Genomic DNA, 18579 nt, shown 5'->3' on the forward strand with positions numbered 1-18579 from the left:
CAGCCCCTGGGGGTTAAAGTTTGCATGCGGTCTCTGGAAGCTGACAGGGGGCTTTCTCCTTTCAGTTGGGGGTCTAGACAGGGTGCTGTGTATAAACTATGGCGTTTACTGTTGGACGCCTCTTCACAGTGCTACAGGGACACACAGAGTCCAAGACGCATAGTCAGGGGCACACTGAGAAACCCACAAGAGCGTCTGCGTACTCAGTCACAGTCACACGCGTGAACACAGAAATACAGCCTCTCACACACCGGCCAATGTATGTGCCTAACTTCCTGCAGTCGTACTATCAGACATGCAGTCAATTCTCGGTAAGGGATAGAGGTCCTTGGGAAGCAGTTTCAGAGCTCAAGCCCAGGTAAATGTTTGTATGGATCACGTCCTTTGAGGACACCAGTCCACTTCCCAGGTGCAGTTGCTGGGCAAGCCTCGCCGTCGGCAAAAACAAGAAGATCTTCGTGTGCCCTGATGACTGGAGGTGCTAAGAAGAACTGGAAAAAGTGAGGCGGGGCCATGTTCCCGAGCATGGTCGGGGATAACTCAGGATGGTAGGTATTCAACCACCCCAGGATGTGCCACTAGATATTAGGTTTTCCTCAGATGGGCCCAATGGATGTAAGAGTGGCTTGATTGTTCGTCTTGTTGAGTGGCCTGAGGGCTGTGGATTCTCCAGGCTTTTGGGGTACCCTAGGCTCATGACTCCCCTGCAGAGCCCGGCGCACTGCCCGGTTGTGTTCTGCAGCATCCCAGCATGTGCTTGGATAGATGATGACACCCTTGTATGCATTCCTTGGAAACTCTGAACAACATGGGTGAGAACACTCTACCGTATCCTTATCGAAACTGAGGTTCAGCACGTTTCCTCTCTCGGGTGTAGGGGACTGTTAGGAGTGAACGCCAGTGTCCCCTGCCGACATGCACGCAAACACCACCAAGGACTCCAGTATTGGAGGGGCTCCTGACTGAGGGTCGACCGTGTCTGCCCATAAGCTGGGTCATCTATGAATCCGCGGTCCCTGCTAAAAGGCCGTGAGGGAATGCAAGGGGGCAGGCTCTCCTGCTAGTGTTCAGAGTCGGAGTGTGTGCTGGTGTGGGCCCAGTGAGCTTTCAGCTTGGAGAAGTGTGTTTTGACCAGGATCACGCTTTGTGCATGCCGCTTCGGTGGTTGATTTTGGAAGCCAAAATGAGCAAGCTTCCCTGGTTGGAGCCTGGAGCCTCAGGCCAGGCCTGTGGCCCTCTCTGTTGTCGTGTTTGGTGCGGTGAGGTTCTTGAGTGCCCGGTGGGGCTGGAGCAGTGGGCGGGGGTGGGATGGAGTTTGGTGATGGTGGAAGGGGGCTGATGGATTAGGCCTCGCTGCTGCCCCTGAAGCTGCCAGCACACTGTTGGCGCTAAGTGGATCATCGTGGAGTGGAGTGAGGATCGAGTGCTGCATTTAAGCCTGCGTAGTGGCTGCTGCCCTGGAGAGAAAGGTAAGGTATCATGAGGACAGGTCCTGTGTGATGTCGTGGGATGGGCTGTCATCATTGGGTTGCAGGCGCTGGCCTCGGCTTCCCAAGGATGTGTCTTGTTCGTGATGGCCTGGCATCAGCTGCCTATGGTGGGGATGGCTTTGGCAGTTCATGAGGATGCAGTGAGGTAGGTTACCTGTGAAGAGTTGCAATCCCGTTTCCAGAGGAGTGACTCCCCACGGGTGTCTTGCGGGACATAGAGAAGATGGACATGCTGAGGCATCTGTGCCGGCCTTCTTGGGGGTAGGTGAGTTATGCAAACAAGCCCTTGGGTCGCTCTTTTCCCACTTTTGGGAATGTGCAAAGCGATAGTGTTTCTGCCGGAGGGCTTGACGCGGCCGGCCCGTATGGCATGCAGGCCGTTCGAATAGCCAGAGCTTTATCCAGAGCAGTCCGTTGGCGGGGCAGAGAAGGGGGCAGTGTTGCCATCCTTGGTTCCATGCCAAAGCCAGCCACTCTTCCCTTTCAGGCTTCCAAGTGCCCTCACATGGCAGAGGTCTTCCGTTGCAAGTCTTTCTGTGGTCCTCGGGGACCATGCCTTTGATCACTCTGAGTTCCTCAGTGGTGTCACTGTGGCAGTGGAGAATTTCCAGGATGCATCAGGTGGGATCAGCATCTTCAAAGCAGACAGGCCTGCGGTCTGTCTTCCCTGGTGCTCAGTGTTCCCGTGTTCGGAAGATGTCTGTGTCTTCCAGTAGGGACGCGTCGGCCTGCTGGCTGGAGTAGGGCAGGTTGGACGAGGCTGTTGTGCGTTTGAGCGGTTCCTTAGGGGTCAGGGCCGCGAACCTTGCAGGATGGGAGCTGCCTGAGACATGGCCGGGAAGGTGGCCTAGTTTCCGCTGTGGGGTTCCAACATGGGTCATGGCTGCTGAAGCCCACTGCCTCCTGTGGTGGGCATTCCCACGGGTCAAAGGAAAGTGATTAGGCCTAGTTGGCAAGAAGTTGCACTTTGTTCGATGTTCTTTAGCCCCTTGAGTTGTTTCAGGCTGCATCTTGCCAGTAGAACGCTGTAGGTCGGTGTCGGGTCAACCATTGGCGTTCCCTTGCTTCCAAAATGTTGGGAGTGACCCCAAGTGCACATCAGATGTGCTGGTAGCTGGCAGGTTCTCGAGTTGCACGTAGATGTCACACCCACGGCCGGGAGGCAGGTCTCGTCCAGTCTTTGTGCTGTGGTCAGAAGGCGTGGCTGTGGGAGAGCGGGAGTCCGTGGAGTATTTCAATAGCCCCTGGGGGTTAAAGTTTGCATGCGGTCTCTGGAAGCTGACAGGGGGCTTTCTCCTTTCAGTTGTGGGTCTAGACAGGGTGTTGTGTATAAACTATGGCGTTTACTGTTGGACGCCTCTTCACAGTGCTACAGGGACACACAGAGACCAAGAAGCATAGTCAGGGGCACACTGAGAAACTCACAAGAGCGTCTGCGTACTCAGTCACAGTCACACGCGTGAACACAGAAATACAGCCTCTCACACACCGGCCAATGTATGTGCCTAACTTCCTGCAGTCGTACTATCAGACATGCAGTCAATTCTCGGTAAGGGATAGAGGTCCTTGGGAAGCAGTTTCAGAGCTCAAGCCCAGGTAAATGTTTGTATGGATCACGTCCTTTGAGGACACCAGTCCACTTCCCAGGTGCAGTTGCTGGGCAAGCCTCGCCGTCGGCAAAAACAAGAAGATCTTCGTGTGCCCTGATGACTGGAGGTGCTAAGAAGAACTGGAAAAAGTGAGGCGGGGCCATGTTCCCGAGCATGGTCGGGGATAACTCAGGATGGTAGGTATTCAACCACCCCAGGATGTGCCACTAGATATTAGGTTTTCCTCAGATGGGCCCAATGGATGTAAGAGTGGCTTGATTGTTCGTCTTGTTGAGTGGCCTGAGGGCTGTGGATTCTCCAGGCTTTGGGGGTACCCTAGGCTCATGACTCCCCTGCAGAGCCCGGCGCACTGCCCGGTTGTGTTCTGCAGCATCCCAGCATGTGCTTGGATAGATGATGACACCCTTGTATGCATTCCTTGGAAACTCTGAACAACATGGGTGAGAACACTCTACCGTATCCTTATCGAAACTGAGGTTCAGCACGTTTCCTCTCTCGGGTGTAGGGGACTGTTAGGAGTGAACGCCAGTTTCCCCTGCCGACATGCACGCAAACACCACCAAGGACTCCAGTATTGGAGGGGCTCCTGACTGAGGGTCGACCGTGTCTGCCCATAAGCTGGGTCATCTACGAATCCGCGGTCCCTGCTAAAAGGCCGTGAGGGAATGCAAGGGGGCAGGCTCTCCTGCTAGTGTTCAGAGTCGGAGTGTGTGCTGGTGTGGGCCCAGTGAGTTTTCAGCTTGGAGAAGTGTGTTTTGACCAGGATCACGCTTTGTGCATGCCGCTTCGGTGGTTGATTTTGGAAGCCAAAATGAGCAAGCTTCCCTGGTTGGAGCCTGGAGCCTCAGGCCAGGCCTGTGGCCCTCTCTGTTGTCGTGTTTGGTGCGGTGAGGTTCTTGAGTGCCCGGTGGGGCTGGAGCAGTGGGCGGGGGTGCGATGGAGTTTGGTGATGGTGGAAGGGGGCTGATGGATTAGGCCTCGCTGCTGCCCCTGAAGCTGCCAGCACACTGTTGGCGCTAAGTGGATCATCGTGGAGTGGAGTGAGGATCGAGTGCTGCATTTAAGCCTGCGTAGTGGCTGCTGCCCTGGAGAGAAAGGTAAGGTATCATGAGGACAGGTCCTGTGTGATGTCGTGGGATGGGCTGTCATCATTGGGTTGCAGGCGCTGGCCTCGGCTTCCCAAGGATGTGTCTTGTTCGTGATGGCCTGGCATCAGCTGCCTATGGTGGGGATGTCTTTGGCAGTTCATGAGGATGCAGTGAGGTAGGTTACCTGTGAAGAGTTGCAATCCCGTTTCCAGAGGAGTGACTCCCCACGGGTGTCTTGCGGGACATAGAGAAGATGGACATGCTGAGGCATCTGTGCCGGCCTTCTTGGGGGTAGGTGAGTTATGCAAACAAGCCCTTGGGTCGCTCTTTTCCCACTTTTGGGAATGTGCAAAGCGATAGTGTTTCTGCCGGAGGGCATGACGCGGCCGGCCCGTATGGCATGCAGGCCGTTCGAATAGCCAGAGCTTTATCCAGAGCAGTCCGTTGGCGGGGCAGAGAAGGGGGCAGTGTTGCCATCCTTGGTTCGCTGCCAAAGCCAGCCACTCTTCCCTTTCAGGCTTCCAAGTGCCCTCACATGGCAGAGGTCTTCCGTTGCAAGTCTTTCTGTGGTCCTCGGGGACCATGCCTTTGATCACTCTGAGTTCCTCAGTGGTGTCACTGTGGCAGTGGAGAATTTCCAGGATGCATCAGGTGGGATCAGCATCTTCAAAGCAGACAGGCCTGCGGTCTGTCTTCCCTGGTGCTCAGTGTTCCCGTGTTCGGAAGATGTCTGTGTCTTCCAGTAGGGACGCGTCGGCCTGCTGGCTGGAGTAGGGCAGGTTGGACGAGGCTGTTGTGCGTTTGAGCGGTTCCTTAGGGGTCAGGGCCGCGAACCTTGCAGGATGGGAGCTGCCTGAGACATGGCCGGGAAGGTGGCCTAGTTTCCGCTGTGGGGTTCCAACATGGGTCATGGCTGCTGAAGCCCACTGCCTCCTGTGGTGGGCATTCCCACGGGTCAAAGGAAAGTGATTAGGCCTAGTTGGCAAGAAGTTGCACTTTGTTCGATGTTCTTTAGCCCCTTGAGTTGTTTCAGGCTGCATCTTGCCAGTAGAACGCTGTAGGTCGGTGTCGGGTCAACCATTGGCGTTCCCTTGCTTCCAAAATGTTGGGAGTGACCCCAAGTGCACATCAGATGTGCTGGTAGCTGGCAGGTTCTCGAGTTGCACGTAGATGTCACACCCACGGCCGGGAGGCAGGTCTCGTCCAGTCTTTGTGCTGTGGTCAGAAGGCGTGGCTGTGGGAGAGCGGGAGTCCGTGGAGTATTTCAATAGCCCCTGGGGGTTAAAGTTTGCATGCGGTCTCTGGAAGCTGACAGGGGGCTTTCTCCTTTCAGTTGTGGGTCTAGACAGGGTGTTGTGTATAAACTATGGCGTTTACTGTTGGACGCCTCTTCACAGTGCTACAGGGACACACAGAGACCAAGAAGCATAGTCAGGGGCACACTGAGAAACCCACAAGAGCGTCTGCGTACTCAGTCACAGTCACACGCGTGAACACAGAAATACAGCCTCTCACACACCGGCCAATGTATGTGCCTAACTTCCTGCAGTCGTACTATCAGACATGCAGTCAATTCTCGGTAAGGGATAGAGGTCCTTGGGAAGCAGTTTCAGAGCTCAAGCCCAGGTAAATGTTTGTATGGATCACGTCCTTTGAGGACACCAGTCCACTTCCCAGGTGCAGTTGCTGGGCAAGCCTCGCCGTCGGCAAAAACAAGAAGATCTTCGTGTGCCCTGATGACTGGAGGTGCTAAGAAGAACTGGAAAAAGTGAGGCGGGGCCATGTTCCCGAGCATGGTCGGGGATAACTCAGGATGGTAGGTATTCAACCACCCCAGGATGTGCCACTAGATATTAGGTTTTCCTCAGATGGGCCCAATGGATGTAAGAGTGGCTTGATTGTTCGTCTTGTTGAGTGGCCTGAGGGCTGTGGATTCTCCAGGCTTTTGGGGTACCCTAGGCTCATGCCTCCCCTGCAGAGCCCGGCGCACTGCCCGGTTGTGTTCTGCAGCATCCCAGCATGTGCTTGGATAGATGATGACACCCTTGTATGCATTCCTTGGAAACTCTGAACAACATGGGTGAGAACACTCTACCGTATCCTTATCGAAACTGAGGTTCAGCGCGTTTCCTCTCTCGGGTGTAGGGGACTGTTAGGAGTGAACGCCAGTGTCCCCTGCCGACATGCACGCAAACACCACCAAGGACTCCAGTATTGGAGGGGCTCCTGACTGAGGGTCGACCGTGTCTGCCCATAAGCTGGGTCATCTATGAATCCGCGGTCCCTGCTAAAAGGCCGTGAGGGAATGCAAGGGGGCAGGCTCTCCTGCTAGTCTTCAGAGTCGGAGTGTGTGCTGGTGTGGGCCCAGTGAGCTTTCAGCTTGGAGAAGTGTGTTTTGACCAGGATCACGCTTTGTGCATGCCGCTTCGGTGGTTGATTTTGGAAGCCAAAATGAGCAAGGTTCCCTGGTTGGAGCCTGGAGCCTCAGGCCAGGCCTGTGGCCCTCTCTGTTGTCGTGTTTGGTGCGGTGAGGTTCTTGAGTGCCCGGTGGGGCTGGAGCAGTGGGCGGGGGTGGGATGGAGTTTGGTGATGGTGGAAGGGGGCTGATGGATTAGGCCTCGCTGCTGCCCCTGAAGCTGCCAGCACACTGTTGGCGCTAAGTGGATCATCGTGGAGTGGGGTGAGGATCGAGTGCTGCATTTAAGCCTGCGTAGTGGCTGCTGCCCTGGAGAGAAAGGTAAGGTATCATGAGGACAGGTCCTGTGTGATGTCGTGGGATGGGCTGTCATCATTGGGTTGCAGGCGCTGGCCTCGGCTTCCCAAGGATGTGTCTTGTTCGTGATGGCCTGGCATCAGCTGCCTATGGTGGGGATGTCTTTGGCAGTTCATGAGGATGCAGTGAGGTAGGTTACCTGTGAAGAGTTGCAATCCCGTTTCCAGAGGAGTGACTCCCCACGGGTGTCTTGCGGGACATAGAGAAGATGGACATGCTGAGGCATCTGTGCCGGCCTTCTTGGGGGTAGGTGAGTTATGCAAACAAGCCCTTGGGTCGCTCTTTCCCACTTTTGGGAATGTGCAAAGCGATAGTGTTTCTGCCGGAGGGCATGACGCGGCCGGCCCGTATGGCATGCAGGCCGTTCGAATAGCCAGAGCTTTATCCAGAGTAGTCCGTTGGCGGGGCAGAGAAGGGGGCAGTGTTGCCATCCTTGGTTCGCTGCCAAAGCCAGCCACTCTTCCCTTTCAGGCTTCCAAGTGCCCTCACATGGCAGAGGTCTTCCGTTGCAAGTCTTTCTGTGGTCCTCGGGGACCATGCCTTTGATCACTCTGAGTTCCTCAGTGGTGTCACTGTGGCAGTGGAGAATTTCCAGGATGCATCAGGTGGGATCAGCATCTTCAAAGCAGACAGGCCTGCGGTCTGTCTTCCCTGGTGCTCAGTGTTCCCGTGTTCGGAAGATGTCTGTGTCTTCCAGTAGGGACGCGTCGGCCTGCTGGCTGGAGTAGGGCAGGTTGGACGAGGCTGTTGTGCGTTTGAGCGGTTCCTTAGGGGTCAGGGCCGCGAACCTTGCAGGATGGGATCTGCCTGAGACATGGCCGGGAAGGTGGCCTAGTTTCCTCTGTGGGGTTCCAACATGGGTCATGGCTGCTGAAGCCCACTGCTTCCTGTGGTGGGCATTCCCACGGGTCAAAGGAAAGTGATTAGGCCTAGTTGGCAAGAAGTTGCACTTTGTTCGATGTTCTTTAGCCCCTTGAGTTGTTTCAGGCTGCATCTTGCCAGTAGAACGCTGTAGGTCGGTGTCGGGTCAACCATGGGCGTTCCCTTGCTTCCAAAATGTTGGGAGTGACCCCAAGTGCACATCAGATGTGCTGGTAGCTGGCAGGTTCTCGAGTTGCACGTAGATGTCACACCCACGGCCGGGAGGCATGTCTCGTCCAGTCTTTGTGCTCTGGTCAGAAGGCGTGGCTGTGGGAGAGCGGGAGTCCATGGAGTATTTCAATAGCCCCTGGGGGTTAAAGTTTGCATGCGGTCTCTGGAAGCTGACAGGGGGCTTTCTCCTTTCAGTTGTGGGTCTAGACAGGGTGTTGTGTATAAACTATGGCGTTTACTGTTGGACGCCTCTTCACAGTGCTACAGGGACACACAGAGACGAAGACGCATAGTCAGGGGCACACTGAGAAACCCACAAGAGCGTCTGCGTACTCAGTCACAGTCACACGCGTGAACACAGAAATACAGCCTCTCACACACCGGCCAATGTATGTGCCTAACTTCCTGCAGTCGTACTATCAGACATGCAGTCAATTCTCGGTAAGGGATAGAGGTCCTTGGGAAGCAGTTTCAGAGCTCAAGCCCAGGTAAATGTTTGTATGGATCACGTCCTTTGAGGACACCAGTCCACTTCCCAGGTGCAGTTGCTGGGCAAGCCTCGCCGTCGGCAAAAACAAGAAGATCTTCGTGTGCCCTGATGACTGGAGGTGCTAAGAAGAACTGGAAAAAGTGAGGCGGGGCCATGTTCCCGAGCATGGTCGGGGATAACTCAGGATGGTATGTATTCAACCACCCCAGGATGTGCCACTAGATATTAGGTTTTCCTCAGATGGGCCCAATGGATGTAAGAGTGGCTTGATTGTTCGTCTTGTTGAGTGGCCTGAGGGCTGTGGATTCTCCAGGCTTTTGGGGTACCCTAGGCTCATGACTCCCCTGCAGAGCCCGGCGCACTGCCCGGTTGTGTTCTGCAGCATCCCAGCATGTGCTTGGATAGATGATGACACACTTGTATGCATTCCTTGGGAACTCTGAACAACATGGGTGAGAACACTCTACCGTATCCTTATCGAAACTGAGGTTCAGCACGTTTCCTCTCTCGGGTGTAGGGGACTGTTAGGAGTGAAGGCCAGTGTCCCCTGCCGACATGCACGCAAACACCACCAAGGACTCCAGTATTGGAGGGGCTCCTGACTGAGGGTCGACCGTGTCTGCCCATAAGCTGGGTCATCTATGAATCCGCGGTCCCTGCTAAAAGGCCGTGAGGGAATGCAAGGGGGCAGGCTCTCCTGCTAGTGTTCAGAGTCGGAGTGTGTGCTGGTGTGGGCCCAGTGAGCTTTCAGCTTGGAGAAGTGTGTTTTGACCAGGATCACGCTTTGTGCATGCCGCTTCGGTGGTTGATTTTGGAAGCCAAAATGAGCAAGTTTCCCTGGTTGGAGCCTGGAGCCTCAGGCCAGGCCTGTGGCCCTCTCTGTTGTTGTGTTTGGTGCGGTGAAGTTCTTGAGTGCCGAGTGGGGCTGGAGCAGTGGGCGGGGGTGGGATGGAGTTTGGTGATGGTGGAAGGGGGCTGATGGATTAGGCCTCGCTGCTGCCCCTGAAGCTGCCAGCACACTGTTGGCGCTAAGTGGATCATCGTGGAGTGGGGTGAGGATCGAGTGCTGCATTTAAGCCTGCGTAGTGGCTGCTGCCCTGGAGAGAAAGGTAAGGTATCATGAGGACAGGTCCTGTGTGATGTCGTGGGATGGGCTGTCATCATTGGGTTGCAGGCGCTGGCCTCGGCTTCCCAAGGATGTGTCTTGTTCGTGATGGCCTGGCATCAGCTGCCTATGGTGGGGATGGCTTTGGCAGTTCATGAGGATGCAGTGAGGTAGGTTACCTGTGAAGAGTTGCAATCCCGTTTCCAGAGGAGTGACTCCCCACAGGTGTCTTGCGGGACATAGAGAAGATGGACATGCTGAGGCATCTGTGCCGGCCTTCTTGGGGGTAGGTGAGTTATGCAAACAAGCCCTTGGGTCGCTCTTTTCCCACTTTTGGGAATGTGCAAAGCGATAGTGTTTCTGCCGGAGGGCATGACGCGGCCGGCCCGTGCGGCATGCAGGCCTTTCGAATAGCCAGAGCTTTATCCAGAGCAGTCCGTTGGCGGGGCAGAGAAGGGGGCACTGTTGCCATCCCTGGTGCACTGCAAAGGCCAGCCACGGTTCCCTTTCAGGCTTCCAAGTGCCCTCACATGGCAGAGGTCTTCCGTTGCAAGTCTGTCTGTGGTCCTCGGGGACCATGCCTTTGATCACTCTGAGTTCCTCAGTGGTGTCACTGTGGCAGTGGAGAATTTCCAGGATGCATCAGGTGGGATCAGCATCTTCAAAGCAGACAGGCTTGTGGTCTGTCTTCCCTGGTGTTCAGTGTTCCCGTGTTCGGAAGATGTCTGTGGCTTCCAGTAGGGACGCGTCGGCCTGCTGGCTGGAGTAGGGCACGTTGGGCGAGGCTGTTGAGCGTTTGAGCGGTTCTTTAGAGGTCAGGGACGCGAACCTTGCAGGATGGGAGCTGCCTGAGACATGGCCGGGAAGGTGGCCTAGTTTCCGCTGTGGGGTTCCAACATGGGTCATGGCTGCTGAAGCCCACTGCTTCCTGTGGTGGGCATTCCCACGGGTCAAAGGAAAGTGATTAGGCCTAGTTGGCAAGAAGTTGCACTTTGTTCGATGTTCTTTAGCCCCTTGAGTTGTTTCAGGCTGCATCTTGCCAGTAGAATGCTGTAGGTCGGTGTCGGGTCACCCATGGGCGTTCCCTTGCTTCCAAAATGTTGGGAGTGACCCCAAGTGCACATCAGATGTGCTGGTAGCTGGCAGGTTCTCGAGTTGCACGTAGATGTCACACCCACGGCCGGGAGGCAGGTCTCGTCCAGTCTTTGTGCTGTGGTCAGAAGGCGTGGCTGTGGGAGAGCGGGAGTCCGTGGAGTATTTCAACAGCCCCTGGGGGTTAAAGTTTGCATGCGGCCTCTGGAAGCTGACAGGGGGCTTTCTCCTTTCAGTTGGGGGTCTAGACAGGGTGTTGTGTATAAGCTATGGCGTTTACTGTTGGACGCCTCTTCACAGGGCTACAGGGACACACAGAGACCAAGACGCGTAGTCAGCGGCACACAGAGAAACCCACAAGAGCGTCTGCGTAGTCAGTCACAGTCACACGCGTGAACACAGAAATACAGCCTCTCACACACCGGCCAATGTATGTGCCTAACTTCCTGCAGTCGTACTATCAGACATGCAGTCAATTCTCGGTAAGGGATAGAGGTCCTTGGGAAGCAGTTTCAGAGCTCAAGCCCAGGTAAATGTTTGTATGGATCATGTCCTCTGAGGACACCAGTCCACTTCCCAGGTGCAGTTGCTGGGCAAGCCTCGCCGTCGGCAAAAACAAGAAGATCTTCGTGTGCTCTGATGACTGGAGGTGCTAAGAAGAACTGGAAAAAGTGAGGCGGGGCCATGTTCCCGAGCATGGTCGGGGATAACTCAGGATGGTATGTATTCAACCACCCCAAGATGTGCCATTAGATATTAGGTTTTCCTCAGATGGGCCCAATGGCTGCAAGAGTGGCTTGATTGTTCGTCTTGTTGAGGGGCCTGAGGGCTGTGGATTCTCCAGGCTTTTGTGGTACCCCAGGCTCATGACTCCCCTGCAGAGCCCGGCGCACTGCCCGGTTGTGTTCTGCAGCATCCCAGCATGTGCTTGGATCGATGATGACACCCTTGTATGCATTCCTTGGAAACTCTGAACAAAATGGGTGAGAACACTCTACCGTATCCTTATCGAAACTGAGGTTCAGCACGTTTCCTCTCTCGGGTGTAGGGGACTGTTAGGAGTGAAGGCCAGTGTGCCCTGCCGACATGCACGCAAACACCACCAAGGACTCCAGTATTGGAGGGGCTCCTTACTGAGGGTCGACCGTGTCTGCCCATAAGCTGGGTCATCTATGAATCCGCGGTCCCTGCTAAAAGGCCGTGAGGGAATGCAAGGGGGCTGGCTCTCCTGCTAGTCTTCAGAGTCGTAGTGTGTGCTGGTGTGGGCCCAGTGAGCTTTCAGCTTGGAGAAGTGTGTTTTGACCAGGATCACGCTTTGTGCATGCCGCTTCGGTGGTTGATTTTGGAAGCCAAAATGAGCAAGGTTCCCTGGTTGGAGCCTGGAGCCTCAGGCCAGGCCTGTGGCCCTCTCTGTTGTCGTGTTTGGTGCGGTGAGGTTCTTGAGTGCCCGGTGGGGCTGGAGCAGTGGGCGGGGGTGGGATGGAGTTTGGTGATGGCGGAAGGGGGCTGATGGATTAGGCCTCGCTGCTGCTCCTGAAGCTGCCAGCACACTGTTGGCGCTAAGTGGATCATCGTGGAGTGGGGTGAGGATCGAGTGCTGCATTTAAGCCTGCGTAGTGGCTGCTGCCCTGGAGAGAAAGGTAAGGTATCATGAGGACAGGTCCTGTGTGATGTCGTGGGATGGGCTGTCATCATTGGGTTGCAGGCGCTGGCCTCGGCTTCCCAAGGATGTGTCTTGTTCGTGATGGCCTGGCATCAGCTGCCTATGGTGGGGATGGCTTTGGCAGTTCATGAGGATGCAGTGAGGTAGGTTACCTGTGAAGAGTTGCAATCCCGTTTCCAGAGGAGTGACTCCCCACGGGTGTCTTGCGGGACATAGAGAAGAAGGACATGCTGAGGCATCTGTGCCGGCCTTCTTGGGGGTAGGTGAGTTATGCAAACAAGCCCTTGGGTCGCTCTTTTCCCACTTTTGGGAATGTGCAAAGCGATATTGTTTCTGCCGGAGGGCATGACGCGGCCGGCCCGTATGGCATGCAGGCCGTTCGAATAGCCAGAGGTTTATCCAGAGCAGTCCGTTGGCAGGGCAGAGAAGGGGGCAGTGTTGCCATCCTTGGTTCGCTGCCAAAGCCAGCCACTCTTCCCTTTCAGGCTTCCAAGTGCCCTCACATGGCAGAGGTCTTCCGTTGCAAGTCTTTCTGTGGTCCTCGGGGACCATGCCTTTGATCACTCTGAGTTCCTCAGTGGTGTCACTGTGGCAGTGGAGAATTTCCAGGATACATCAGGTGGGATCAGCATCTTCAAAGCAGACAGGCCTGCGGTCTGTCTTCCCTGGTGCTCAGTGTTCCCGTGTTCGGAAGATGTCTGTGTCTTCCAGTAGGGACGCGTCGGCCTGCTGGCTGGAGTAGGGCAGGTTGGACGAGGCTGTTGAGCGTTTGAGCGGTTCCTTAGGGGTCAGGGCCGCGAACCTTGCAGGATGGTATCTGCCTGAGACATGGCCGGGAAGGTGGCCTAGTTTCCTCTGTGGGGTTCCAACATGGGTCATGGCTGCTGAAGCCCACTGCTTCCTGTGGTGGGCATTCCCACGGGTCAAAGGAAAGTGATTAGGCCTAGTTGGCAAGAAGTTGCACTTTGTTCGATGTTCTTTAGCCCCTTGAGTTGTTTCAGGCTGCATCTTGCCAGTAGAACGCTGTAGGTCGGTGTCGGGTCAACCATGGGCGTTCCCTTGCTTCCAAAATGTTGGGAGTGACCCCAAGTGCACATCAGATGTGCTGGTAGCTGGCAGGTTCTCGAGTTGCACGTAGATGTCACACCCACGGCAGGGAGGCAGGTCTCGTCCAGTCTTTGTGCTGTGGTCAGAAGGCGTGGCTGTGGGAGAGCGGGAGTCCGTGGAGTATTTCAATAGCCCCTGGGGGTTAAAGTTTGCATGCGGTCTCTGGAAGCTGACAGGGGGCTTTCTCCTTTAAGTTGTGGGTCTAGACAGGGTGTTGTGTATAAAGTATGGCGTTTACTGTTGGACGCCTCTTTACAGTGCTACAGGGACACACAGAGACCAAGACGCATAGTCAGGGGCACACTGAGAAACCCACAAGAGCGTCTGCGTACTCAGTCACAGTCACACGCGTGAACACAGAAATACAGCCTCTCACACACTGGCCAATGTATGTGCCTAACTTCCTGCAGTCGTACTATCAGACATGCAGTCAATTCTCGGTAACGGATAGAGGTCCTTGGGAAGCAGTTTCAGAGCTCAAGCCCAGGTAAATGTTTGTATGGATCATGTCCTTTGAGGACACCAGTCCACTTCCCAGGTGCAGTTGCTGGGCAAGCCTCGCCGTCGGCAAAAACAAGAAGATCTTCGTGTGCCCTGATGACTAGAGGTGCTAAGAAGAACTGGAAAAAGTGAGGCGGGGCCATGTTCCCGAGCATGGTCGGGGATAACTCAGGATGGTAGGTATTCAACCACCCAGGATGTGCCACTAGATATTAGGTTTTCCTCAGATGGGCCCAATGGATGTAAGAGTGGCTTGATTGTTCGTCTTGTTGAGTGGCCTGAGGGCTGTGGATTCTCCAGGCTTTTGGGGTACCCTAGGCTCATGACTCCCCTGCAGAGCCCGGCGCACTGCCCGGTTGTGTTCTGCAGCATCCCAGCATGAGCTTGGATAGATGATGACACCCTTGTATGCATTCCTTGGAAACTCTGAACAACATGGGTGAGAACACTCTACCGTATCCTTATCGAAACTGAGGTTCAGCATGTTTCCTCTCTCGGGTGTAGGGGACTGTTAGGATTGAAGGCCAGTGTCCCCTGCCGACATGCACGCAAACACCACCAAGGACTCCAGTATTGGAGGGGCTCCTGACTGAGGGTCGACCGTGTCTGCCCATAAGCTGGGTCATCTATGAATCCGCGGTCCCTGCTAAAAGGCCGTGAGGGAATGCAAGGGGGCAGGCTCTCCTGCTAGTGTTCAGAGTCGGAGTGTGTGCTGGTGTGGGCCCAGTGAGCTTTCAGCTTGGAGAAGTGTGTTTTGACCAGCATCACGCTTTGTGCATGCCGCTTCGGTGGTTGATTTTGGAAGCCAAAATGAGTAAGGTTCCCTGGTTGGAGCCTGGAGCCTCAGGCCAGGCCTGTGGTCCTCTCTGTTGTCGTGTTTGGTGCGGTGAGGTTCTTGAGTGCCCGGTGGGGCTGGAGCAGTGGGCGGGGGTGGGATGGAGTTTGGTGATGGCGGAAGGGGGCTGATGGATTAGGCCTCGCTGCTGCCCCTGAAGCTGCCAGCACACTGTTGGCGCTAAGTGGATCATCGTGGAGTGGGGTGAGGATCGAGTGCTGCATTTAAGCCTGCGTAGTGGCTGCTGCCCTGGAGAGAAAGGTAAGGTATCATGAGGACAGGTCCTGTGTGATGTCGTGGGATGGGCTGTCATCATTGGGTTGCAGGCGCTGGCCTCGGCTTCCCAAGGATGTGTCTTGTTCGTGATGGCCTGGCATCAGCTGCCTATGGTGGGGATGGCTTTGGCAGTTCATAAGGATGCAGTGATGTAGGTTACCTGTGAAGAGTTGCAATCCCGTTTCCAGAGGAGTGACTCCCCACGGGTGTCTTGCGGGACATAGAGAAGATGGACATGCTGAGGCATCTGTGCCGGCCTTCTTGGGGGTAGGTGAGTTATGCAAACAAGCCCTTTGGTCGCTCTTTTCCCACTTTTGGGAATGTGCAAAGCGATAGTGTTTCTGCCGGAGGGCATGACGCGGCCGGCCCGTATGGCATGCAGGCCGTTCGAATAGCCAGAGCTTTATCCAGAGCAGTCCGTTGGCGGGGCAGAGAAGGGGGCAGTGTTGCCATCCTTGGTTCGCTGCCAAAGCCAGCCACTCTTCCCTTTCAGGCTTCCAAGTGCCCTCACATGGCAGAGGTCTTCCGTTGCAAGTCTTTCTGTGGTCCTCGGGGACCATGCCTTTGATCACTCTGAGTTCCTCAGTGGTGTCACTGTGGCAGTGGAGAATTTCGAGGATGCATCAGGTGGGATCAGCATCTTCAAAGAAGACAGGCCTGCGGTCTGTCTTCCCTGGTGTTCAGTGTTCCCGTGTTCGGAAGATGTCTGTGGCTTCCAGTAGGGATGCGTCGGCCTGCTGGCTGGAGTAGGGCACGTTGGACGAGGCTGTTGAGCGTTTGAGCGGTTCCTTAGGGGTCAGGGCCGCGAACCTTGCAGGATGGGATCTGCCTGAGACATGGCCGGGAAGGTGGCCTAGTTTCCGCTGTGGGGTTCCAACATGGGTCATGGCTGCTGAAGCCCACTGCTTCCTGTGGTGGGCATTCCCACGGGTCAAAGGAAAGTGATTAGGCCTAGTTGGCAAGAAGTTGCACTTTGTTCGATGTTCTTTAGCCCCTTGAGTTGTTTCAGGCTGCATCTTGCCAGTAGAACGCTGTAGGTCGGTGTCGGGTCAACCATGGGCGTTCCCTTGCTTGCAAAATGTTGGGAGTGACCCCAAGTGCACATCAGATGTGCTGGTAGCTGGCAGGTTCTCGAGTTGCACGTAGATGTCACACGCACGGCCGGGAGGGAGGTCTCGTGCAGTCTTTGTGCTGTGGTCAGAAGGCGTGGCTGTGGGAGAGCGGGAGTCCGTGGAGTATTTCAACAGCCCCTGGGGGTTAAAGTTTGCATGCGGTCTCTGGAAGCTGACAGGGGGCTTTCTCCTTTCAGTTGGGGGTCTAGACAGGGTGCTGTGTATAAACTATGGCGTTTACTGTTGGACGCCTCTTCACAGTGCTACAGGGACACACAGAGTCCAAGACGCATAGTCAGGGGCACACTGAGAAACCCACAAGAGCGTCTGCGTACTCAGTCACAGTCACACGCGTGAACACAGAAATACAGCCTCTCACACACCGGCCAATGTATGTGCCTAACTTCCTGCAGTCGTACTATCAGACATGCAGTCAATTCTCGGTAAGGGATAGAGGTCCTTGGGAAGCAGTTTCAGAGCTCAAGCCCAGGTAAATGTTTGTATGGATCATGTCCTTTGAGGACACCAGTCCACTTCCCAGGTGCAGTTGCTGGGCAAGCCTCGCGGTCGGCAAAAACAAGAAGATCTTCGTGTGCCCTGATGACTGGAGGTGCTAAGAAGAACTGGAAAAAGTGAGGCGGGGCCATGTTCCCGAGCATGGTCGGGGATAACTCAGGATGGTAGGTATTCAACCACCCCAGGATGTGCCATTAGATATTAGGTTTTCCTCAGATGGGCCCAATGGATGTAAGAGTGGCTTGATTGTTCGTCTTGTTGAGTGGCCTGAGGGCCGTGGATTCTCCAGGCTTTTAGGGTACCCCAGGCTCATGACTCCCCTGCAGAGCCCGGCGCACTGCCCGGTTGTGTTCTGCAGCATCCCAGCATGTGCTTGGATAGATGATGACACCCTTGTATGCATTCTTTGGAAACTCTGAACAACATGGGTGAGAACACTCTACCGTATACTTAACGAAAATGAGGTTCAGCACGTTTCCTATCTCGGGTGTAGGGGACTGTTAGGAGTGAAGGCCAGTGTCCCCTGCCGACATGCACGCAAACACCACCAAGGACTCCAGTATTGGAGGGGCTCCTGACTGAGGGTCGACCGTGTCTGCCCATAAGCTGGGTCATCTATGAATCCGCGGTCCCTGCTAAAAGGCCGTGAGGGAATGCAAGGGGGCAGGCTCTCCTGCTAGTGTTCAGAGTCGGAGTGTGTGCTGGTGTGTGCCCAGTGAGCTTTCAGCTTGGAGAAGTGTGTTTTGACCAGGATCACGCTTTGTGCATGCCGCTTCGGTGGTTGATTTTGGAAACCAAAATGAGCAAGGTTCCCTGGTTGGAGCCTGGAGCCTCAGGCCAGGCCTGTGGCCCTCTCTGTTGTTGTGTTTGGTGCGGTGAGGTCCTTGAGTGCCCGGTGGGGCTGGAGCAGTGGGCGGGGGTGGGATGGAGTTTGGTGATGGCGGAAGGGGGCTGATGGATTAGGCCTCGCTGCTGCCCCTGAAGCTGCCAGCACACTGTTGGCGCTAAGTGGATCATCGTGGAGTGGGGTGAGGATCGAGTGCTGCATTTAAGCCTGTGTAGTGGCTGCTGCCCTGGAGAGAAAGGTAAGGTATCATGGGACAGGTCCTGTGTGATATCCTGGGATGGGCTGTCATCATTGGGTTGCAGGCGCTGGCCTCGGCTTCCCAAGGATGTGTCTTGTTCGTGATGGCCTGGCATCAGCTGCCTATGGTGGGGATGGCTTTGGCAGTTCATGAGGATGCAGTGAGGTAGGTTACCTGTGAAGAGTTGCAATCCAGTTTCCAGAGGAGTGACTCCCCACGGGTGTCTTGCGGGACATAGAGAAGACGGACATGCTGAGGCATCTGTGCCGGCCTTCTTGGGGGTAGGTGAGTTATGCAAACAAGCCCTTGGGTCGCTCTTTTCCCACTTTTGGGAATGTGCAAAGCGATAGTGTTTCTGCCGGAGGGCATGACGCGGCCGGCCCGTGCGGCATGCAGACCTTTCGAATAGCCAGAGCTTTATCCAGAGCAGTCCGTTGGCGGGGCAGAGAAGGGGGCACTGTTACCATCCCTGGTGCACTGCAAAGGCCAGCCACGGTTCCCTTTCAGGCTTCCAAGTGCCCTCACATGGCAGAGGTCTTCCGTTGCAAGTCTGTCTGTGGTCCTCGGGGACCATGCCTTTGATCACTCTGAGTTCCTCAGTGGTGTCACTGTGGCAATGGAGAATTTCCAGGATGCATCAGGTGGGATCAGCATCTTCAAAGCAGACAGGCTTGTGGTCTGTCTTCCCTGGTGTTCAGTGTTCCCGTGTTCGGAAGATGTCTGTGGCTTCCAGTAGGGACGCGT

General features: G+C 55.3%; 7 non-coding genes across 7 annotated transcripts; all 7 read left to right on the forward strand.

Annotated features, from left to right (window-relative positions):
• The first annotated feature begins 759 nt into the window (after positions 1-759).
• On the forward strand, positions 760-852 carry LOC137750647 (small nucleolar RNA SNORD116). Its single transcript, XR_011070514.1, has one exon. It is a non-coding gene; the product is annotated as a small nucleolar RNA SNORD116 (small nucleolar RNA).
• Positions 853-3487: 2635 nt separating this feature from the next.
• LOC137750652 (small nucleolar RNA SNORD116) lies at positions 3488-3580 on the forward strand. Its single transcript, XR_011070515.1, has one exon. It is a non-coding gene; the product is annotated as a small nucleolar RNA SNORD116 (small nucleolar RNA).
• Positions 3581-6215: 2635 nt separating this feature from the next.
• Positions 6216-6308, forward strand: LOC137750655 (small nucleolar RNA SNORD116). The gene has a single exon (XR_011070516.1). It is a non-coding gene; the product is annotated as a small nucleolar RNA SNORD116 (small nucleolar RNA).
• A 2634-nt stretch (positions 6309-8942) lies between these two features.
• Positions 8943-9035, forward strand: LOC137751459 (small nucleolar RNA SNORD116). The gene has a single exon (XR_011070801.1). It is a non-coding gene; the product is annotated as a small nucleolar RNA SNORD116 (small nucleolar RNA).
• Positions 9036-11670: 2635 nt separating this feature from the next.
• On the forward strand, positions 11671-11763 carry LOC137754654 (small nucleolar RNA SNORD116). Its single transcript, XR_011071913.1, has one exon. It is a non-coding gene; the product is annotated as a small nucleolar RNA SNORD116 (small nucleolar RNA).
• Positions 11764-14397: 2634 nt separating this feature from the next.
• LOC137750662 (small nucleolar RNA SNORD116) lies at positions 14398-14490 on the forward strand. The gene has a single exon (XR_011070517.1). It is a non-coding gene; the product is annotated as a small nucleolar RNA SNORD116 (small nucleolar RNA).
• Positions 14491-17125: 2635 nt separating this feature from the next.
• Positions 17126-17218, forward strand: LOC137751484 (small nucleolar RNA SNORD116). Its single transcript, XR_011070819.1, has one exon. It is a non-coding gene; the product is annotated as a small nucleolar RNA SNORD116 (small nucleolar RNA).
• The last annotated feature ends 1361 nt before the right edge of the window (positions 17219-18579 follow it).

Source organism: Eschrichtius robustus, chromosome 1, assembly GCF_028021215.1.
Source record: "Eschrichtius robustus isolate mEscRob2 chromosome 1, mEscRob2.pri, whole genome shotgun sequence".
In the NCBI taxonomy this organism is placed as follows: Eukaryota; Metazoa; Chordata; class Mammalia; order Artiodactyla; family Eschrichtiidae; genus Eschrichtius; species Eschrichtius robustus.